Source organism: Coregonus clupeaformis, chromosome 19 (genome assembly GCF_020615455.1).
Source record: "Coregonus clupeaformis isolate EN_2021a chromosome 19, ASM2061545v1, whole genome shotgun sequence".
NCBI lineage: Eukaryota > Metazoa > Chordata > Actinopteri > Salmoniformes > Salmonidae > Coregonus > Coregonus clupeaformis.
In genome coordinates this window covers 36,333,599-36,358,191 of record NC_059210.1, presented here as the reverse complement: position 1 = coordinate 36,358,191, position 24,593 = coordinate 36,333,599, and the positions used below count along the sequence as shown (strand labels likewise).

The 24,593-nt window shown below is 42.8% G+C and overlaps 1 long non-coding RNA gene across 1 annotated transcript in view; it reads right to left on the bottom strand.

Annotated features, from left to right (window-relative positions):
• LOC121532044 overlaps positions 1–24,266 on the bottom strand; it is a 28,811-nt gene extending 4,545 nt beyond the window's left edge. Inside the window, exon 1 of the long non-coding RNA XR_005994231.2 lies at positions 24,142–24,266. This is a non-coding gene — a long non-coding RNA (uncharacterized LOC121532044). The remainder of the gene's footprint in view (positions 1–24,141) is intronic.
• Positions 24,267–24,593: the final 327 nt, after the last annotated feature.

The following is a 24,593-nucleotide window of genomic DNA, read 5'->3' as shown; positions in this document are numbered from 1 at the left end:
CTCTTTATAAGGCTCCTTTGACTTATTCAAAAAAAATGTGTTACAGCCTGATTTAAAAATGGATTACATTGATTTTTTTCTCTCACCCTGTCACGTTCGCTCACGGATGAGAAGGACCAAGGCGCAGCGTGATATGTATTCATATTTATTTCCGTACTGAACACACGACAAAACAACAAACGAAACGTGAAGTCCGAGGTAGACAAAATAACATACCTCACACGGAACAAGATCCATTTACATTACATTTACATTTACGTCATTTAGCAGACGCTCTTCAACTGGAAGCCAGTGAAGTGTGCGGAGGAGCGGGGTGACGTGAGAGAACTTGGGAAGGTTGAACACCAGACGGGCTGCGGCATTCTGGATGAGTTGTAGGGGTTTAATGGCACAGGCAGGGAGCCCAGCCAACAGCGAGTTGCAGTAATCCAGACGGGAGATGACAAGTGCCTGGATTAGGACCTGTGCCGCTTCCTGTGTAAGGCAGGGTCGTACTCTCCGAATGTTGTAGAGCATGAACCTACAGGTTCGGGTCACCGCCTTGATGTTAGCGGAGAACGACAGGGTGTTGTCCAGGGTCACGCAAAGGCTCTTCGCACTCTGGGAGGAGGACACAACGGAGTTGTCAACCGTGATGGCGAGATCATGGAACGGGGAGTCCTTCCCCGGGAGGAAGAGCAGCTCCATCTTGCCGAGGTTCAGCTTGAGGTGGTGATCCGTCATCCATACTGATATGTCTGCCAGACATGCAGAGATGCGATTCGCCACCTGGTTATCAGAAGGGGGAAAGGAGAAGATTAGTTGTGTGTCGTCAGCGTAGCAATGATAGGAGAGGCCATGTGAGGATATGACAGAGCCAAGTGACTTGGTGTATAGCGAGAATAGGAGAGGGCCTAGAACTGACCCCTGCTGGACACCAGTGGTGAGAGCACGTGGTGCGGAGACAGCTTCTCGCCACGCCACTTGGTAGGAGTGACCGGTCAGGTAGGACGCAATCCAAGAGTGAGCCGCGCCGGAGATGCCCAGCTCGGAGAGGGTGGAGAGGAGGATCTGATGGTTCACAATATCAAAGGCAGCAGACAGGTCTAGAAGGACAAGAGCAGAGGAGAGAGAGTTAGCTTTAGCAGTGCGGAGAGCCTCTGTGACACAGAGAAGAGCAGTCTCAGTTGAATGACCAGTCTTGAAACCTGACTGGTTTGGATCAAGAAGGTCATTCTGAGAGAGATAGCAAGAGAGTTGGCTAAAGACGGCACGCTCAATAGTTTTGGAGAGAAAAGAAAGAAGGGATACTGGTCTGTAGTTGTTGACATCAGAGGGATCGAGTGTTGGTTTTTTGAGAAGGGGTGCAACTCTCGCTCTCTTGAAGACGGAAGGGACATAGCCAGCGGTCAAGGATGAGTTGATCAGCGAGGTGAGGTAAGGGAGAAGGTCACCGGAGATGGTCTGGAGAAGAGAGGAGGGGATAGGGTCAAGAGGGCAGGTTGTTGGGCGTCCTGCCGTCACAAGTCACAAGATTATATCTGGAGAGAGAGGGGAGAAAGAAGTCAAAGCATAGGGTAGGGCAATGTGAGCAGGACCAGCAGTGTCATTTGACTTAACAAACGAGGATCGGATGTCATCAACCTTCTTTTCAAAATGGTTGACGAAGTCAACCACAGAGAGGGAGGAGGGGGGATTCAGCAGGGAGGAGAATGTGGCAAAGAGCTTCCTAGGGTTAGAGGCGGATGCTTGGAATTTAGAGTGGTAGAAAGTGGCCTTAGCAGCAGAAACAGATGAAGAAAATGTAGAGAGGAGGGAGTGAAAAGATGCCAGGTCTGCAGGGAGTCTAGTTTTCTTCCATTTCCGCTCAGCTGCCCGGAGCTCTGTTCTGTGAGCTCGCAATGAGTCATCAAGCCACGGAGCTGGAGGGGAGGACCGGGCCGGCCGGGAGGATAGGGGACATAGAGAGTCAAAGAATGCAGAAAGGGAGGAGAGGAGGGTTGAGGAGGCAGAATCAGGAGATTGGAGGGAGAAGGATTGAGCAGAGGGAAGAGATGATAGGATGGAAGAGGAGAGAGTAGCGGGAGAGAGAGAGCGAAGGTTGCGACGGCGCATTACCATCTGTGTAGGGGCAGAGTGAGTAGTGTTGGAGGAGAGGGAGAGAGAAAAGGATACAAAGTAGTGGTCGGAGACTTGGAGGGGAGTTGCAGTGAGATTAGTAGAAGAACAGCATCTAGTAAAGATGAGGTCAAGCGTATTGCCTGCCTTGTGAGTAGGGGGGGGACGGTGAGAGGGTGAGGTCAAAAGAGGAGAGGAGTGGAAAGAAGGAGGCAGAGAGAAATGAGTCAAATGTAGACGTAGGGAGGTAGAAATCCCCCAGAACTGTGAGGGGTGAGCCATCCTCAGGAAAGGAACTTATCAAGGCGTCAAGCTCATTGAAGAACTCTCCAAGGGAACCTGGAGGGCGATAGATGACAAGGATATTAAGCTTAAATGGGCTAGTGACTGTGACAGCATGGAATTCAAATGAGGAGATAGACAGATGCGTCAGGGGAAAAATTTAGAATGTCCACTTGGGAGAGATGAGGATTCCTGTGCCACCACCCCGCTGACCAGATACTCTCGGGGTATGCGAGAACACATGGTCAGACGAGGAGAGAGCAGCAGGAGTAGCAGTGTTTTCAGTGGTAATCCATGTTTCCGTCAGCGCCAAGAAGTCGAGGGACTGGAGGGTAGCATAGGCTGGGATGAAGTCTGCCTTGTTGGCAGCAGAACGGCAGTTCCAGAGGCTGCCTGAGACCTGGAACTCCACGTGGGTCGTGCGTGCAGGGACCACCAGGTTAGAGAGGCAGCAGCCACGCGGTGTGAGGCGTTTGTGTAGCCTGTGCGGAGAGAAGAGAACAGGGATAGGCAGAGGCATAGTTGACAGGCTGCAGCAGATGGCTACAATAATGCAGAGGAGATCAGAATAAACTGAACTAAACATCTGGGAAAGGAGAGGGCGGGGCCTCCCTCACCACAACTCCCAAATATAACTCTCCCAACTTCCACCTCAGAAACTATAATTGTTGTAAACTACAGCGGTTCAATGTTTTCTAGGAATAGACTAACCTAGTTTATTCAGCTAGCTAACTAGGTGCAGTATTATTCCGTGAAAAACGTCCGGGCACCTCGTCATAAGACGCCACAGCCAGCTAGCATGCCGGTCTCCAACAGCAGGGTTTAGCGCCAATACTCAGCCACAACAACCACCAGTGTATCAACATGCAAGCAGATCGTTCGTGTCCGTGTCTAACGTTGTGGGTTAGTCCCGACAGCTTGAGCGAGTCCGTCGTCAACTTATTCAGCCAGTTAGTTAGCTAGAATAGTTAGCAAACTAGCTAGCCATTGCTTTCAGACAAAGAAGAACCCCTCCTTTCACGGCACGAACACACAGAGAGAGCCAAACTAACGTTAACTAGTCACCCATGTCCCGAATTCCTTGAGCGACTCGGGCTATCAATATGTAAAAAACAAAACACAAGTGTAGGTTATGACTTACCCCTAGCAGCTACTGTTAGCTAGCCAAGTGCAAAGCTAGCCACTGAATTGACTCAGCCAGTTCGCGTCTGTTCGCTCGGTCATTCCAGTTATTGTTTACAAGTAGCTACCCAGGTTGCAACAAGCTTGTTAATTTTCAAGCACAGTAGCCACTTGCTACCTAACGTTAACGGTTCAGACAATGAGGTTAGAAAACAGCTGAATGGTAGGCAATTATTGTATGTAATCATTGTAGGCAGACAGCTGGCGTAATTACAGGCACTCTCAGGCGTGAAACAACTATACCGTTGCTAATAGCTACTCGCCAGCTAGTCCAGGTGGTGAGTTAGCTAGCTAGCTAGCTTCGTGCTACACCCGGCACCGCCGAATACAATACTAACCTACAATAATTACATACAACAACTACCTACAGCAACCCACGATACCTACCTACAATACCTAACTACAATCTAAATACATAGTTTAAGCCTTACTCGACAAAGCCCAAGCTATGTATAAAGCCAAACTTACCCGACGCCAAGCTTACTGCTGTGCCATCACCCTCTTACCCGACGCCAAGCTTACAAGATCCCACACAGACTGGTGCCAAAAGGCTGCCTAAGTATTGTCCCCAATCAGAGACAACGAGCTACAGCTGCCTCTGATTGGGAACCACCCTGGCCAACATAGATCTAAACGATCTAGAAACTAAACATAGAAATAAACACAACACGAAATATACACACCCTGACTCAACAAATAACCGTCCCCTGAGTCAGGGCGTGACAGTACCCCCCAAAGGTGCGGACTCCGACCGCGCCACATAAACCTAATAGGGTAGGGGCCGGGTGGGCATTCCGCCTCGGAGGCGGATCCGGCTCCGGGTGTAACCACCACTTACTCTCCACCTCCCCGTTGCGCGGGCCGTGCCGGACTGGACACACGCACCACTGGCTTGGTGTGGGGAGCAGGAACGGACAGGACCTGGCTGATGACGCGCACCCCTGGCTTGGTGCGGGGAGCAGGAACGGGCCGGACTGGGCTGACGACTCGCACCACTGGCCTGGTGCGGAGAGCAGGAATGGGCCGGACTGGGCTGACGACGCGCACCACTGGCCTGGTGCGGGGAGCAGGAACGGACCGGACCTGGCTGATGACGCGCACCCCTGGCTTGGTGCGGGGAGCAGGAACGGGCCGGACTAGGCTGACGACGCGCACCACTGGCCTGGTGCGGGGAGCAGGAACGGGCCGGACTGGGCTGACGACGCGCACCCCTGGCTTGGTGCAGGGAGCAGGAACGGGCCGGACTGGGCTGACGACGCGCACCACTGGCTTGGTGCGGGGAGCAGGAACGGGCCGGACTGGGCTGACGACGGGCACCACTGGCTTGGTGGGGGGAGCAGGAACGGGCCGGACCTGGCTGATGACGCAAAACCCCTGGCTTGGTGCGGGGAGCAGGAACGGGCCGGACTGGGCTGACGACGCGCACCACTGGCCTGGTGCGGGGAGCAGGAACGGGCCGGACTGGGCTGACGACGCGCACCACTGGCTTGGTGCGGGGAGCAGGAACGGGCCGGACCTGGCTGATGACGCAAAACCCCTGGCTTGGTGCGGGGAGCAGGAACGGGCCGGACTGGGCTGACGAAGTGCACCACTGGCCTGGTGCGGGGAGCAGGAACGGGCCGGACTGAGCTGATGACGCGCACCCCTGGCTTGGTGCGGGGAGCAGGAACGGGCTGGACTAGGCTGACGACGCGCACCACTGCCTTGGTGCGGGGAGCAGGAACGGGCCGGACTGGGCTGACGACGCGCACCACTGGCTTGGTGCGGGGAGCTGGAACGGGCCGGACCGGACTGGCGACACGCACCACTTGATTAGTGCGAGGAGCGGGACTGGGTTCCCTCATTAACCCCCGCTCCTTCTGCTGTCTAACCAGCTCCTCTCGCCGTGCCTCTACACTTTCCTTCTGCTCCCTCTGCACCAATGACCCCCTTAATCTGGCGGCCTCCTCTGCTAAACGGCTGAACCTCTCTATCGTGGCCTCCTGGTGCCTCGTCGTCCACGGCGTGAGCCCCCCCCCTAAAATGTTTTTGGGCTTGTCTCTCCCCCGTGATCATGGCCTCCATCCCTCTTGCCAGACTCTCGCTCATCTCCTCCCAAGTCCATCCTCTCTCCTCATCACGCTGCTTGATCCAGGATTGGTGGGATCTTCTGTCACGTTCGTTCACAGATGAGAAGGACCAAGGCGCAGCGTGATATGTATTCATATTTATTTCCGTACTGAACACACGACAAAACAACACTCAAGGACTTTCACATTCTGGTTCTGAAGCCATTCCAGCATTGCTTTGATGATGAGCTGTGCTTGGATTTCTCCAGACATAGCGCTTTGCATTCAGGCCAAAAAGTTAAACTTTTGTCTCATCAGACCACAAAGTCTTTTGCCTTATGATCTCAGAGTCTTTCACGTGCCTTTTTGCAAACTCCAGGCGTGTTGTCATGTGCCATTTTCTCAGGAGAGGCTTCCGTCCGGCCACTCTCCCATGAAGCCCAGATTGGTGAAGTGCTGTAAAGACTGTTGTCCTTCTGGCAGGTTCTACCATCTCAGCCAAGGAACTCTGTAGTTATGTCAGAGTAGTCATTGGGTTCTTGGTCACCTCCCTGACCAAGGTCCTTCTTGCCCGGTTGCTCAGTTTGGTCGGACGGCCAGCTCTAGACAGAGTCTGGGTAGTTCCATATGTTTTCCATTTCCCAATGATGGAGACCACTGTGCTTTTGGAAACTTTCAACACTCTAGAAATTGTTTCATACCCTTCCCCAGATACACTGAGTGTACTAAAACTCTTTCCATGATATAGACAGACCAGGTGAATCCAGGTGAAAGCTATGATCCCTTATTGATGTCACTTGTTAAATCCACTTCCATCACTTCAATCAGTGAATATGAAGGGGAGGAGACAGGTTTAAGAAGGATGTTTAAGCTCTGAGACAATTGAGACATGGATTGTGTAAAGTCGTGGTCAAAAGTTTTGAGAATGACACAAGTATTGGTCTACACAAAGTTTGCTGCTTCAGTGTTTTTAGATATTTTTGTCAGATGTTACTATGGTATACTGAAGTATAATTACAAGCATTCCATAAGTGTCAAAGGCTTTTATTGACAATTACATTAAGTTTATGCAAAGAGTCAATATTTGCAGTGTTGACCCTTCTTTTTCAAGACCTCTGCAATCCGCCCTGGCATGCTGTCAATTAACTTCTGGGCCACATCCTGACTGATGGCAGCCCATTCTTGCATAATCAATGCTTGGAGTATGTCAGATTTTGTGGGTTTTTGTTTGTCCACCCGCCTCTTGAGGATGGACCACAAGTTCTCAATGGGATTAAGGTCTGGGGAGGTTCCTGGCCATGGACCCAAAATGTCGATGTTTTGTTCCCCGAGCCACTTAGTTATCACTTTTGCCTTATGGCAAGGTGCTCCATCATGCTGGAAAAGGCATTGTTCGTCACCAAACTGTTCTTGGATGATTGGGAGAAGTTGCTCTCGGAGGATGTGTTGGTACCATTCTTTATTCATGGATGTGTTCTTAGGCAAAATTGTGAGTGAGCCCACTCCCTTGACTGAGAAGCAACCCCACACATGAATGGTCTCAGGATGCTTTACTGTTGGCATGACACAGGACGGATGGTAGCGCTCACCTTGTCTTCTCCGGACAAGCTTTTTTCCGGATGCCAAAAACAATCGGAAAGGGGATTCATCAGAGAAAATGACTTTACCCCAGTCCTCAGCAGTCCAATCCATGTAACCTTTGCAGAATATCAGTCTGTCACTGATGTTTTTCCTGGAGAGAAGTGGCTTCCTCGCTGCCCTTCTTGACACCAGGCCATCCTCCAAAAGTCTTCGCCTCACTGTGCGTGCAGATGCACTCACACCTGCCTGCTGCCATTCCTGAGCAAGCTCTGCAATGGTGGTGGCCCGATCCCATAGCTGAATCAACTTTAGGAGATGGTCCTGGCGCTTGCTGGACTTTCTTGGGCGCCCTGAGGCCTTCTTCACAACAATTGAACCTCTCGCCTTGAAGTTCTTGATGATCCGATAAATGGTTGATTTAGGTGCAATCTTACTATCAGCAATATCCTTGCCTGTGAAGCCCTTTTTGTGCAAAGCAATGATGACGGCACGTGTTTCCTTGCAGGTAACCATGGTTAACAGAGGAAGAACAATGATTTCAAGCACCACCCTCCTTTTAAAGTTTCCAGTCTGTTATTCTAACTCAATCAGCATGACAGAGTGATCTCCAGCCTTGTCCTCGTCAACACTCTCACCTGTGTTAACAAGAGAATCACTGACATGATGTCAGCTGGTCCTTTTGTGGCAGGGCTGAAATGCAGTGGAAATATTTTTTGGGGGATTAAGTTCATTTTCATGGCAATTAATTACAATTCATCTGATCACTCTTATAACATTCTGGAGTATATGCAAATTGCCATCGTAAAAACTGAGGCAGCAGACTTTGTGAAAATTAGCTCTTGGAAGAGTCTTGGTGGTTCAAACTATTTCCATTTAAGAATGATGGAGGGTACTGTGTTCTTGGGGACCTTCAATGCTGCAGAAATGTTTTGGTACCCTTCCCCAGATCTGTGCCCCGACACAATCCTGTCTCTGAGCTTCACAGACAATTCCTTCAACCGCATGGCTTGGTTTTTGCTCTGAAATGCACTGTCAACTGTGGGACCTTATATAGACCGGTGTGTGCCTTTCCAAATAATGTCCAGTCAATTGAATTTACCACAGGTGGACTCCAATCAAGTTGTAGAAACATCTCAAGGATAATCAACGGAAACAGGATGCTCTTGAGCTTAATTTCGAGTCTCATAGCAAAGTGTCTGAATACTTATGTAAATAAGGGATTTCTGTTTTTTATTATTTAATAAAACATAAATGTTTAATACATTTATAAAAACCTGTTTTCGCTTTGTCATCATGGGTTATTGTCTAGATAAAAAAATAAAAAAAAGTAGAATAAGGCTGTAACGTAACAAAATGTGGAAAAAGTCAAGGGATCTGAATACTTTCCGAATGCACTGTACAGTAGATGTTCCAAAGGTCCCCTCAGTGGCTTGTAGGCTATTTGTGGAAGCCCGGAGATGCTAAACGTGTTTATGTTAATTAACGGTCAATTAAATAAAATAAAATCTCATATTATTGGTCGCATACACATATTTAGTAGATGTTATTGCGGGTGTAGCGAAATGCTTGTGTTCCTAGCTCCAACAGTGCAGTAGTATCTAACAATTCACAACAATACACACAAATCTAAAAGTAAAATAATGAAATGAATTAATATATAAGAGCGAGTGCCACCCTAGTGGTCCCTTACGGAAAAACCACATGATTTCACATGTGACATTTCCACATGTTTTGATGTGGATTTTAACATGTGAAATCATGCGAAACCATGGGTATTTCTCCAAATACATAGTACCATGCTCCGAGCACACAAATTGGAGCACGGTAGGGTTGGAGTATGAGTCCAAATCAATGTATGCGATACAGAGCACGGAGGGCACTTCTCGAATGCGTACTCCATTTGTACATATTTTGAAGCGTGCATCGATGCAAGCTTCAACGGAAAGTATGCAAAAAAATATGACGCAACCACTAAAAAAATGATGAAAAATTTATTGAAATCAGTGGCGACCATTATTTGAGCTGAAGCGAGAGAAAATACACTCCGACTTCGGAATGAAATGTTCCGTATTCACATCTCAAATGTTGCTTGACTACAATATTTTATCTTGATATGTTAATACATGCTGTGTTAATTTTGTCATGTTTACCTGCCTAGATCGCAAGCCCATAATAAGTCAATAGGGCTAACTGGAAGAATTGGTAGCTACCCACGGAAAATGTACATCTACCTTGCATAACATTCGTTTTAGGTCATTTCTGCCTGTTTAACTAGCTGGTTAGCTAGATTATTACGATTCACATATCTAGCTGATAATTATGAAGTCAAATGTTTGCTTTCTGTATATCTTGTTTCGTCTATTGTTGCCATTGACCTGGCTGGAAGAAGGTTCAGTGAATGGGGAGGTGAAGCGTGAGTTATTACAGTAGGGGGAGTGTGAGTGCTTCTCAAATGTACTCTCATCCTCTCAAGAACGTACTCAAGAGAACGTGGTTGAGAATGCACTCGGAGCATGAGAGTGTGGAGCACGGTAGTATGCATATTGAGAAACACCCCATGTGTTTTTGGAACACTTCACATGTGACATTTTGCATGTGAAACCATGCGTTTTTGGACAGTTAACGTGATGAATTTCACATGAAGTTTCAAATGTGAATTTTCACATGTGAAATCATGTGAAACAATGTGTGTGTTTTTGGAACACTTCATGTGATGATATTTCACATGAAATTTCACATGTGAATTTTCACATGTGATCGCATAAACTTTAACATGTGGATTAACATTTTCACGAAATTTCTCCGGTGACGTTTTGCAAACTAAAATGAGTCTTTATGAGACATACACAGTGCTTTTAACATACAGTGTTTTCAACTTACATTTTTGACATACATGACTACATTGTGTATGTTTATTTACACAGTCATTATTTTTCAACATGTCCTTACCTGGGATTTAAATTCACACCCTGCATTTCGATCGTCCTGCTACGCCACCATGTCTGTGTCAATAACTTCACCTGTATTCCTACAATTTGGACTTCAACGTACATCTCAGCTTTGTTAAAAATACACTCAAGAAAACTATTATATTTATTATAGTGATTCAGGTGTAACATTAAAGCAGAATAATATGATCTACTAACATAAGATAAATATACAGAAAACCATCAAACTGCTGTGATAAGTAAATGTAATCAATAATGAGAGAATAGTCATAATAATTGATAACTAAAAAAGCAGTGCAGAGATGTATTATAGGTATTGAATGTGTATGGGAATGCTACAGACAGTGTGCCTCAACTCCAGAGGTTATTGAATGCATCCAAGAGGTTATGAGTTCAAATCCCAGGTGTGGTTGCGTCCCAAGTGTGCTAACCAATGTTGAGGTAAATTCCATTTAAACTCCAGTCAATTCAGAAAGTAAAACAAATTCAAATTTCTAATTTACCAGTATTGAAAATAATTGAATTAGAATTAGAATTTCTGTGTACTTCCTGAATATAGTTTGTTGTTGTATATTTACTGACAAAATACAGTTCAGCTGTAGAAATACATTAAAAGTTGTTTCCACAAATTTTACCGCAACTCGTTAGCCGGTAACTTACTATAAAATTACAGGATTTTTTATTAACAGTTTGTTCCATAAGTAGGGCTGTGGCGGTCATACAATTTTGTCAGCCGGTGATTGTCAAGCAGATAACTGCCGGTCTCACAGTAATTTACTGTTAATTAACATAAACACATTTTGCATCTCCTGGCTTCCACACATAGCCTTCAAGCCACATTTTAAAAAGTCTAAGAAATAAATGTAATATAGCCTACACCATCACAATAAATCCATTATTTATTTTAGACAGGTCTAAAGAAACATGATATGTAGAAAATGCTATGGCAAATGACTGTGGGCTACACTAGTTCATTTAGCAGACAAGATTTGCTTAGAATTCCGTGGCATTATTTTTTGTTTTATTTTATAGTATGAAGAATACAATTGAATATAGCTAAATAAAATACAAAGGTTATTTTCTCCCCAAAAATTTGAGGGAGTGCGCACATGCAGCTATTCTGTGTTGAGCGATTAACAAAGAAACAGGTCCTCCTGTATGCTTAATTTAGAGTTATTTATGCAACTTTACTTGTGATACAAACGTTGGGCTATATGTTTTGAGGTTGCATGATGCGACTCTGATGATTTCTTAAAAAGTTGCCTGAAAGGCTGCACACACTTCATCAGTCTCTCAATGACAATTTGACAAGCACTTGATAATGCCTTGAATTTCCCGGCGGCATCCCCTTTGTGTGGCCGTAATGCCCCCCCCCCCCAAAAAAAATAAATAAACATGCCTTTTGCGGCCAGGCCATTGTGCCCTTGGGCTGAATATAATAATTATAATTCTCTTCTCCCGGCTGCGTGCTCCGAAGCACCTCTCACTCACATGGCTCTCTCAGATATCTCAATTCTTATTAGCCAATGCCCGTCACGTGATCGGGTCTTTCTCGCAAGCATCTCGGGTCCTTCTCACAGGCTACAAGTGAAGCGCATATTGAAGATATTGGAAGAACTGTCCACATTTACTTTTCCTCAGCCAACAAGATGAGTAGGCCTAACAAACAGTGAAAGCACTAGCCTATGTCAATCTATTATCCCCCATAGTACAAAAATTGACCTATTCTATTGGTCAACTTGTCCTTCTGTGCTAGAAAGAAATATTCAAAAAATAGTCTGGTACAGTTGTGGGATGCGATAGATCCCAAATTAATACTACCACTAGCATCAAAAAACCTTTTAAAATAAGCAATAAGGCTGATGCAACAGATTTGAACGTTTATCTTAAAATGTTGATAAACTATTAGGTTATTTCTTTACATTATAAGCACAGCAATGCGCACATGGTAGTAGGCTATAAGTGTGAATGTTCCAAAATGCAATCAATTAGCGGGAAAACACCATTGCCCAAAGTGACCGCAAATTCTATTATGCATGTAATGCTTTATTATAAAGTTGCATTTTTATGGTGGAAATGATCTTCCCCAAACTTGAAAATCACACCATGAATGCCAGTTAGGCTCTACACCAGTTGTAAAGCGGATTAATGTGCTGAATTTTAAGAAGTTATTTGCCGACTTTAGTTGTGATACAAATCTTATCAAAACATGTAGGGCTACGGGCTAGGCTACATGAGGTGTGCGACTATGATTCGGAAAAGTAGCAAAAAAAAGGCATGTGCTGATTCTTGCCTTACTGCACACACTGGGCATCATTCACAAGTGATAATATATCATTCACAAGTGACAGACTAATATTGTCACCCATCAGACTATTCTTAATTTCATATCTTTTTTAAAAATGTATTTAGCAGACACTCTTATCCAGAGCAACTTACAGTTAGTGCATACATAAATTTTTCATATTGGCCTCCCGTGGGAATCAAACCCACAACCCTGGCGTTGCAAACGCCATGCTCTACCAACTGAGCTACAAGGAACTATGTCTTTACATGTAGTAAATAATATATGTGTGAAATTTGTTTTGATTTAGAATGGACCATTATCATGCACCTGTCTCGAAATAGGGGCAGGGGAAAAGAATACATGTCATCTATGCATTTAAATAGCGAATGGAGGACGCTTTTCTCGTAGTTAATTTTCATGCCAGCCAGGCAGGCTAAACTCCTGTTGTAAAGAGAAGCAATGTGCTTAATATTAGGAAATAAATATAGTAGGCCTAGCCTATAGAAAGCTGATGGGATCCTCCTCTTTTTAATAAAAAACATGAGTCATGACCGAATTTGACTGCGGTCATGACTCATGACCAACGTGTGGCAGTCACTTTAACAGTCCTAGCCATAAACGCATTTAATGTATCCTATACATTTAAATAGAAATTGCAAGTGAGGCATGCCAAGTTAATTTGCAGGATGGGCCAAAAAGTACCCAAGTGCATTGCAATTGACAGTAAATATATAGCAAAACACTAATACAATATCCTATTATTGTAGAAATTCACTGTATAATGACTGTAAAATGTATCACAAAATTAACAGCAATGGCTAATAGTGTAATTTCAGGTTATCACATGTTGAACCACATGATTTCACATGTGGAAAATTACATAAACAATTCACATGACATTTCAAATGTGAAGATATTTGCTTTTGGAACACTTCACATGTGACATTTCACATGTGAAAACGTGTTTTTGAAACAGTTCACATGTGACATTTCAGATGTGAACACATGTTTTTGGAACATTTAACATGTGACATTTCACATGTGAAAACAAGTTTTATTTTACTCGTCACACAAATGTGCAATTCCATGTGTTATCGCTATTCAGTTAAAATATGAACCCCACCGGAGATTAGAACACACAACCTCTGGTACGCTTTAGTAGGCCACTAATCATTCATTACCTATAATACATCTCTGCACTTAGCAAAAGAGTGCCACCTGCACTGCTATTTTAGTTATCAGTTATTCTATTTCATTTACTTATTTCAGCAATTTTAGGGTTTTCTGTAAACTGTAGTTGTTTAATGTTGTTAGGGCATATTATTCTGTTTTAATGTTACTCCTGAATCACTATGATAAATATAATAATTTTAACAAAGCTGAGATTTAGTTTGAAGGCCAAAGTGTAGGAATACAGGTGAAATCAGTTACTGACATGAACATGGTGGTGTAGCAGGAAGATCGGAATCCTGTGAACCAAGAGGTTATGAGTTCCAAGTAAGGAAATGTTGACCAATAATTACTGTATAAACATACACAATGTATGTCAAATACGTCAATTGAAAACACTGTATGTTAAAAGCACTGTGTGTGTATCATAAAGACTCATTTTTGTTTGCAGGGCATCACCTGTGAAATCTCATGTGAAAATCTGAATCCACATGTTATGTGATCACGTGAAAATCCACATCGTCACATGAAGTTTTCCAAAAACACATGGTTTCACATGATTTCAAATGCGCAAAACGTGGAAATGTCATGTGAAATCATTTGATTTTCCACATGTGAAATCATGTGGTTTTTCCATAAGAGGTGGCACAGATGGACCCATCCAAGCAGAAGATTAATAATATAATAATATAATACAATAATATCTCATATATATACAGTAACAGTCAAAAGTTTAGACATACCTACTCATTCAAGGGTTTTTCTTTATTTTTACTATTTTCTACATTTTATAATATTAGTGAAGACATCAAAACTATGAAATAACACATTTGGAATCATGTAGTAACCAAAAAAGTGTTAAACAAATCAAAATATATGTTAGATTTGAGATTCTTCAAAGTAGCCACCCTTTGCCTTGATGACAGCTTTGCACACTCTTTGCATTCTCTCAACCAGCTTCATGAGGAATGCTTTTCCAACAGTCTTGAAGGAGTTCCAAACATATGCTGAGCACTTGTTGGCTGCTTTTCCTTCACTCTGCAGTCCAACTCATCCCAAACCATCTCAATTGGGTTGAGGTTGGGTGATTGTGGAGGCCAGGTCATCTGATGCAGCACTCCATCACTCTCCTTCTTGGTCAAATAGCCTGGAGGTGTGTTTTGGGCTATTGTCCTGTTGAAAAACAATATGATAGTCCCACTAAGCCCAAACCAGATGGGATGGTGTATCGCTGCAGAATGCTGTGGTAGCCATGCTGGTTAAGTGTGCCTTGAATTCTAAATAAATCACTGACAGTGTCGCCAGCAAAGCACCCCCACACCATCATACCACCTCCTCCATGCTTCATGGTGGGAACCACACATGCGGAGATCATCCGTTCACCTACTCTGTGTCTCACAAAGACACGGCGGATGGAATCAAACATCTCAACTCATCAGACCAAAGGACAGATTTCCACCGGTCTAATGTCCATTGCTCGTGTTTCTTGGTCCAAGCAAGTCTCTTCTTCTTATTGGTGTCCTTTAGTAGTGGTTTCTTTGCATCAATTCGACCATGAAGGCCTGATTCAAACCCACTGGCTCCAGGCCATCTATAAATCACTGCTAGGCAAATCCCCGCCTTATCTTAGCTCATTGGTCACCATAGCAACACCCACCCGTAGTCTGCGCTCCAGCAGGTATATCTCACTGGTCATCCCCAAAGCCAACACCTCCTTTGGCCGCCATTCCTTCCAGTTCTCTGCTGCCAATGACTGGAACAAATTGCAAAAATCTCTGAAGCTGGAGACACTTATCTCCCTCACTAACTTTAAGCATCAGTTGTCAGAGCACCTTACCGATCACTGCACCTGTACACAGCCCATCTGAAATTAGCCCGCCCAACTACCTCATCCCTATATTGTTATTTATTTTGCTCATTTGTACCCCAGTATCTCTATTTGCACATCCTCTCTTGCACATCTATCATTCCAGTGTTAATACTAATTGTAATTATTTTGCACTATAGCCTATTTATTGCCTTACCTCCATAACTTGCTACATTTGCACACACTGTATATATATATATTTCTGTTGTATTTTTGACTTTGTTTTGTTTTACCCATATGTAACTCTGTGTTGTTGTTTTTATCGCACTGCTTTGCTTTATCTTGGCCAGGTCGCAGTTGTAAATGAGAACTTGTTCTCAACTGGTTTACCTGGTTAAATAAAGGTGAAAAAAAAAAAAAAAAATTCATGCAGTCCACAAATGAACTTTTAACAAGCCACACCTGTTAATTGAAATGCATTCCAGGTGACTACCTCATGAATCTGGTTGAGAGAATGAGAAGAGTGTGCAAAGCTGTCATCAAGGCAAAGGGTGGCTACTTTAAATAATCTCAAATCTAAAATATATTTTGATTTGTTGAAAAAAAAAAGGGTTAGTACATGATTCCATATGTTATATTTAATAGTTTTATGTCTTCACTATTATTCTACAATGTAGAAAATAGTAAAAATAAAGAAAAACCCTTGAATGAGTAGGTGTGTCCAAACTTTTGACTGGTACTGTATATATACACTACTGTTCAAAAGTTTGTTGTCACTTAGAAATGTCCTTGTTTTCCATGAAAACATACATGAAATGAGTTTGAATAGGAAATATAGCAAAATGAATAGGAAATGTAGTCATTGACAAGGTTAGAAATAATGATTTTTAATTGAAATAATAATTGTGTCCTTCAAACTTTGCTTTCATCAAAGAATCCTCCATTTGCAGCAATTACAGCCTTGCAGACCTTTGGCATTCTAGTTGTCAATTTGTTAAGGTAATCTGAAGAGATTTCACCCCACAAGTTGGATTGGCTTGATGGGCACTTCTTACATACCATACGGTCAAGCTGCTCCCACAACATCTCAATAGGGTTGAGATCCGGTGACTGTGCTGGCCACTCCATTATAGACAGAATACCAGCTGACTTTTTCTTCCCTAAATAGTTATTGCATAGTTTGGAGCTGTGCTTTGGGTCATTGTCCTGTTGTAGGTAGTGGAACAAGCTCCCCCACGACGCCAGGACAGCGGAGTCACTGACCACCTTCCGGAGACACTTGAAACCCTACCTCTTTAAGGAATACCTGGAATAGTATAACAGTAATCCTTCTACACCCCCCCCTCCCCCACCCCCCCACCCATAAAAAAGGGTAGTTGTCCCACTGGCTATCCTAAGTTGAATGCACCAATTTGTAAGTCGCTCTGGATAAGAGCGTCTGCTAAATGACTTAAATGTAAAATGTAAATGTAAATGAAATTGGCTCCAATCAAGTGCCGTCCACAGGGTATGGCATGGCGTTGCAAAATGGAGTGATAGCCTTCCTTCTCCAAGATTTACCCTGTACAAATCTCCAACATTACCACCACCAAAGCACCCCCAGACCATCACATTGCCTCCACCATGCTTGACAGATGGCATCAAGCACTCTTCCAGCATCCTTTCATTTGGTCTGCGTCTCACAAATGTTCTTCTTTGTGATCCGAATACCTCAAACTTCTATTCGTCTGTCCATAACATTTTTTTCCAATCTTCCTCTGTCCAGTGTCTGTGTTCTTTTGCCCATCTTAATCTTTTATTTTTTTTGGCCAGTCTGAGATATGGCTTTTTCTTTGCAACTCTGCCTAGAAGGTCAGCATCCCAGAGTCGCCTCTTCACTGTTGACGTTGAGACTGGTGTTTTGTGGGTAATATTTAATGAAGCTGCCAGTTGAGGACCTGTGAGGTGTCTGTTTCTCAAACTAGACACTCTAATGTATTTGTCCTCTTGCTCAGTTTTGCACCGGGGCCTCCCACTCCTCTTTCTATTCTGGTTAGAACCAGTTTGCGCTGTTCTGTGAAGGGAGTAGTACACAGCGTTGTACAAGATCTTCAGTTTCTTGGCAATTTCTCGCATGGAATAGCCTTCATTTCTCAGAACACGAATAGACTGCCAAGTTTCAGAAGAAAGTTATTTGTTTCTGGACATTTTGAGCCTTTAATCGAACCCACATTTTCTGATGCTCCAGATACTCAACTAGTCTCAAGAAGGCCAGTTTCATTGCTTCTTTAATCAGCACAACAGTTTTCAGCTGTGCTAACATAATTGCAAAAGGGTTTTCTAATGATCAATTATCCTTTTAAAATGATAAACTTGGATTAGCAAACACAACGTGCCATTGGAACACAGGACTGATGGTTGCAGTTTCCAGCTACAATAGCAATTTACAACATTAACAATGTCTACACTGTATTTCTGATCAATTTCATGTTATTTTAATGGACAAAAAAATTGCTTTTCTTTCGAAAACAAGGACATTTCTAAATGACCCCAAACTTTTGAATGGTAGTGTATAAATATACAGTGAGGGAAAAAAGTATTTGATCCCCTGCTTATTTTGTACGTTTGCCCACTGACAAAGAAATGATCAGTCTTTCATTTTAATGGTAGGTTTATTTGAACAGTGAGAGACAGAATAACAACAAAAGAATCCAGAAAAATGCATGTCAAAAATTCTATAAATTGATTTGCATTTTAATTAGGGAAACACGCATTTGACCCCCTCTCAATCAGAATGATTTCTGGCTCCCAGGTGTCTTTTATACAGGTACCGAGCTGATATTAGGAGCACACTCTTAAAGGGAGTGCTCCTAATCTCATCTTGTTACCTGTATAAAAGACACCTGTCCACAGAAGCAATCAATCAGATTCCAAACTCTCCACCATGGCCAAAACCAAAGAGCTCACCAAGGATGTCAGGGACAAGATTGCAGACCTACACAAGGCTGGAATGGGCTACGAGACCATCGCCAAGCAGCTTGGTGAGAAGGTGACAACAGTTGGTGCGATTATTCGCAAATGGAAGAAACACAAAATAACTGTCAATCTCCCTCGGTCTGGGGCTCCATGCAAGATCTCACCTCGTGGAGTTGCAATGATCATGAGAATGGTGAGTAATCAGCCCAGACCTACATGGGAGGATCTTGTCAAGGATCTCAAGGCAGCTGGGACCATAGTCACCAAGAAAACAATTGGTAACACACTACGCCGTGATCGACTGAAATCCTGCAGCGCCCGCAAGGTCCCCCTGCTCAAGAAAGCACATATACATGCCCGTCTGAAGTTTGCCAATGAACATCTGATTGATTCAGAGGAGTACTGGGTGAAAGTGCTGTGGTCAGATGAGATTAAAATGGAGCTCTTTGGCATCAACTCAACTCGCCGTGTTTGGAGGAGGAGGAATGCTGCCTATGACCCCAAGAACACCATCCCCACTGTCAAACATGGAGTTGGAAACATTATGCTTTGGGGGTGTTTTTCTGCTAAGGGGACAGGACTACTTCACCGCATCAAAGGGCCGATGGACGGCCATGTACCGTCAAATCTTGGGTGAGAACCTCCTTCCCTCAGCCATGGCATTTAAATGACCCAAAACACATGGCCAAGGCAACAAAGGAGTGGCTCAAGAAGAAGCACATTAAGGTCCTGGAGTGGCCTAGCCAGTCTCCAGACCTTAATCCCATAGAAAATCTGTGGAGGGAGCTGAAGGTTCGAGTTGCCAAACGTCAGCCTCGAAACCTTAATGACTTGGAGAAGATCTGCAAAGAGGAGTGGGACAAAATCCCTCCTGAGATGTGTGCAAACCTGGTGGCCAACTACAAGAAACGTCTGACCTCTGTGATTGCCAACAAGGGTTTTGCCACCAAGTACTAAGTCATGTTTTGCAGAGGGGTCAAATACTTATTTCCCTCATTAAAATGCAAATCAATTTATAACATTTTTTACATGCATTTTCTGGATTTTTGTTGTTGTTATTCTGTCTCTCACTGTTCAAATAAACCTACCATTAAAATTATAGACTAATCATTTCTTTGTCAGTGGGCAAACGTACAAAATCAGCAGGGGATCAAATACTTTTTTCCCTCACTGTATATATGCCATTTAGCAGACACTTTTATTCAAAGTGACTTAGAGTGATGTGTGCATACATAAATATCCTTCAAATGTTGATATTTGGTTGGTTGACAACCAACCACAATTTAACATCACTTTTGAAATACCATAAATAGCCCATTAACTTTTGACAAGCTAACAAATGATATGTTGGATTCATGTCTTCAACTCAACCAAAACAAAAATAAAGGTTAAATAATGGGATTAAGCCATTGGCTCAGACGGAACTGTCCAAGCACTAGATACATGTCATTTAAATGTTGATATTTGTGTCGTGACGTGACTTTCATTAATATGATGACTGTTATTTATCAAATCAACTAACTATGTTTAATTGTTACTCGATTAAATTAATAATGTAACAATTAACTCATTAGGATTTGGAGCACCATAGAATAAGTTCTTTATAGAGTTACCATCTCCTGAATTAAACTCTAAAAGGTCTTTACCTATCAATATGTATAAAAAATAAATTTATCAATCATTACCTCTTATCAGTCGTCATTCTGAATGGTCGCAGAATTCTTGGATCTGCAAAAACCCCAGCTTTACTTATGATTCAGCACTACACAAATTGGCTTAATTATTTATTTACTAGCTAACTAAGTAATAACACAGTATACATATTTAATACATGAGAAAAAGTCCCTAGCGGACTAGCAACAGCATGACTGCTTGGTTATCAAAAGAGGGAGGGGTAGATAGGGAGAGGGAGAGACAAAGAGAGAGTCAAACTTATCATTGATACATTTGGAAGCTACCCTCAAAGTAATCATAATACTTTGCTCACGAACCACCGCCCGTTTGGTTAAGAAGTCATGAATGTGTTAAGTGTAGATGTCTTTATTCGTTGTCACTCCATTGAAACCAATCAATCCTTCTGTGGGAAGAGGTAGGTTTTAGTGTCCCATTTCGGTGTAAGGCTCTGCTTGTCCACCATAGGTCACAATGTCCTTCTTAGTTGTCCTGGCTTGGAGTGGAGTGTTCAAATAGAACAGATACTCATATGCATACTAATGATTGTCTGAGATGGGATTTTCTTCTTCCCACCTTGTGTGGTTAGTCAAAGTTCTAGATCACTTTACACGCACAGCTGCATACTGCCAATGTTCTGGTCTAGTGAGTTTATCTTCTTCACCTCGTGTTGAGATTCAAAGTTCTAACCATTTTCAGCCGTGTAGCCGCAGCTCCACACTTTCTGGTCTGATGTGAATTTCGTTACCAAGGCTTTTTATGCACTCAGGGCATGTCTAGTCACCGTGAATAACTTATATGAAAACCTATGATCTCGTTAGTAAACTGAAACCACATTCCTATCTTAACAAAAATACGCCCGTAATTCTCCAAATTATATACACAACATATTGGATGTAAACTTCACAGATAAAGTGTGTATACTTTCCAAATTACAGTATTTTCGTTATAACATTTTATATTGTCAATACAAAATAATAAACAATATGAATCCCACTGACCATTCCAAACATTCGGATGTTAATAATGTTGTTCCAGTGTTTACTTTTTGGACGTTATAGTTTTGGCGGCAAAAGTATTCTGGGGGACAAAGCACATTCCGATCACCATACTAGAGGGCCAGAGATAGATTCTCCTCCTCTTAGATTTATGAGGTGTCAAAGCCGGCCCAGCTCCACTTCCCCTCTTCTGTGGGCGAGAGGGTCTGGCTGTTGTCAGCCATTTGCCAAGCTGATCTGAGGCCTTTGATCCTCACCCAGGAGAGTCATGACATTTCAATATTACTTTTGTAATACAGTAAATAGCGTTAAATTCTTACAAACTAGTGTAACATTCAACCTTAAAATGAGTAACACATACAGTACATGTCCACATTTTGAGGTTACTGTAACTATACATTTCTTCTTATGTAATCATATACAGTACCTTGCAAAAATATTCATCCCCCTTGGCGTTTTTCCTATTTTGTTGTGTCACAACCTGTAATTTAAATGGATTTTTATTTGGATTTCATGTAATAGACATACACAAAATAGTCCAAATTGGTGAAGTGAAATGTCAAAAAAGTGGTGCGTGCATTTGTATTCACCCCCTTTGCTATGAAGCCCCTAAATAAGATCTGGTGCAACCAATTACCTTCAGAAGTCACATAATTAGTTCAATAAAGTCCACCTGTGTGCAATCTAAGTGTCACATGATCTCAGCATATATAAACCTGTTCTGAAAGGCCCCAGAGTCTGCAACACCACTAAGCAAGGGGCACCACCAAGCAAGCGGCACCATGATGACCAAGGAGCTCTACCAGGTCAGGGACAAAGTTGTGGAGAAGAACAGATCAGGGTTGGGTTATAAAAAATATCTGAAACTTTGAACATCCCACGGAGCACCATTAAATCCATTATTAAGAAATAATATGGCACCACAACAAACCTGCCAAGAGAGGGCCGCCCACCAAAACTCACGGACCAGGCAAGAAGGGCATTAAAGAGACCAAAGATAACCCTGAAGGAGCTGCAAAGCTCCACAGCGGAGATTGGAGTATCTGTCCATAGGACCACTTTAAGCCGTACACTCCACAGAGCTGGGCTTTACAGAAGAGTGGCCAGAAAAAAGCCATTGCTTGGAGAAAAAAATAAGCAAACACATTTGGTGTTTGCCAAAAGACATGTGTTAGACTCCCCAAACATATGGAAGAAGGTACTCTGGTCAGATGAGGCTAAAATAGAGCTTATTGGCCATCAAGGAAAATGTCTGGCGCAAACCCAACAACTCTCATCACCCCGAGAACACCATCCCCACAGTGAAGCATGGTGGTGGCAGCATCATGCTGTGGGGATATTTTTAATCGGCAGGGACTGGGAAACTGGTCAGAATTGAAGGAATGATGCATGGCGCTAAATACAGGGATTTTCTTGAGGGAAACCTGTTTCAGTCTTCCAGAGGTTTGAGACTGGGACGGAGGTTCATCTTCCAGCAGGACAATGACCCTAAGCATACTGCTAAAGCAACACTCAAGTGGTTTAAGGGGAAACATTTAAATGACTTGGAATGGCCTAGTCAAAGCCCAGACCTCAATCCAATTGAGAATCTGTGGTATGACTTAAAGATTGCTGTACACCAGCGGAACCCATCCAACTTGAAGGAGCTGGAGCAGTTTTGCCTTGAAGAATGGACAAAAATCCCAGTGGCTAGATTTGCCAAGCTTATAGAGACATACCTCAAGAGACTTGCAGCTGTAATTGCTGCAAAAGGTGTCCCTACGAAGTATTGACTTGACTTTGGGGGGGGGGGGTGAATAGTTATGCACGCTCAAGTTTTCAGTTTTTCTGTCTTATTTCTTGTTTGTTTCACAAGAACAAATATTTTGCATCTTCAAAGTGGTAGGCTTGTTGTGTAAATCAAATGATACAAACCCCCAAAAATCCATTTTAATTCTGGGTTGTAAGGCAAAAAAATAGGATAAATGCCAAGGGGGGTGAATACTTTCGCGAGCCACTGTAAAGTGTGCATGTTCAAGATAGCATGCATAGGTCGTTGGATGTCTGTGGAGATCACTTGCACCATGTACTTTTAATGTAATCTCAACTGCAATCCAGGTCATTTGGTTCTGCTATTAGATGAAACACAGTTATGTCACATTAATCTGTTGTATAAATAAATGATCTGACAATCCCCATTTCAACTTTGCTGTGCTTTTAAATGGTTGAAAGTATAGCGATAGACTTTTGGGTGACAACTAAACAAAAAATCTGACATTATTTTTCCATTGGATTTTGGTTGTGCTTTTAGATGGTTGAAAGCATAGTGATAACACATTGGAAATTCAGCTAACTTTTGTCTGTATTTTTGAGTGGGTGAATATAGGTTGTAATCTTATTGATGAACATCTCAACCAAATATTGCCCAATTATCTACGTTGAAATGACGTAGTGGGTCACAGGTAAACAATAAATCATACATTTAACTGACAGAGATCCATAAGCAGACTACAAAAAAGATACCATTAGCCATAGCATCATATGACTACTTGAATCTGAGCCAGACTACAGTGGATATTCATGGGTAGCACAGACTATAACTTTATAACCCGAAATAGGCAGACAGTACATGTATATTTCTGGGTAGCAAGTCTTCTAGAAAAATTTCTATTTTTGTCCCTTAAAAGGAAGTTTCATAATCACTTCCAGCAGAAGACTTTGAACAGATGCACCTTTGGGACAAGTATATATTGAATAATTCATGACTGTCTTGTACATCTGTAATTGGAATTCAAAAGAGACAAAACAGTGAGGTAAGGATAATTCAACCTGTGCTATAGACTTTTATTTTGTCCCACTGCCTATTCTGCCGCTGAAGAAAACATAAAGATTGAATCTCTCCTCTATTATTGACTAAAGCTGATTAAACAGGGATCGAATACACTTGTATTAATCATTTCAGATATCATTAATATGTTAACATTGAAAGCCTACAGGTTCATCACTGAGAATTCACTGTTCAATATTTCATTGGATGCTGTTACATCATTACGGAAGAGAAAACAAGTGTGCAATTTGCCATCACAAAGGAGTAATCATGCATATGACATTGAGGGGAAACGGAATTCATCTGTACCTTGCTGTGTCACTCTAGCCTGCCAGGATCTGCAGTTTGTTGTTTCTCTCCTGTCTTGAAAAGAGGTTGACTTTTGCTGTCTGTCTGGCTGGAAATGCCTTCTGTCTTTGTGTGTGTGTTGTCAAAGGGCCTGAAATCACAGGGAGAGTTGCTTTGCATTTTTTGGTCATATGCATAGGGATGAAGTGAAGCATGGATCCTATACTAAATTAAGAGTGGTATTACATTTTCTTTGGTTAGCTTAAACACTTTTTTTTGCGCTGTGAAAATGAATACTTGGGTTCAACGGTTCAATATATTACAGTTTTTTTGTATGAACAAAACAAACTCAACTGTAGCAATTGAAACATTCTCTATTGCAGTGCTATACCTATATTGTGTCTCCAGGAATTCCCAGTTATCTGTTTTGATTGAAAAATTATTTGATTAGTGATTGCCCAATGTATAGATAT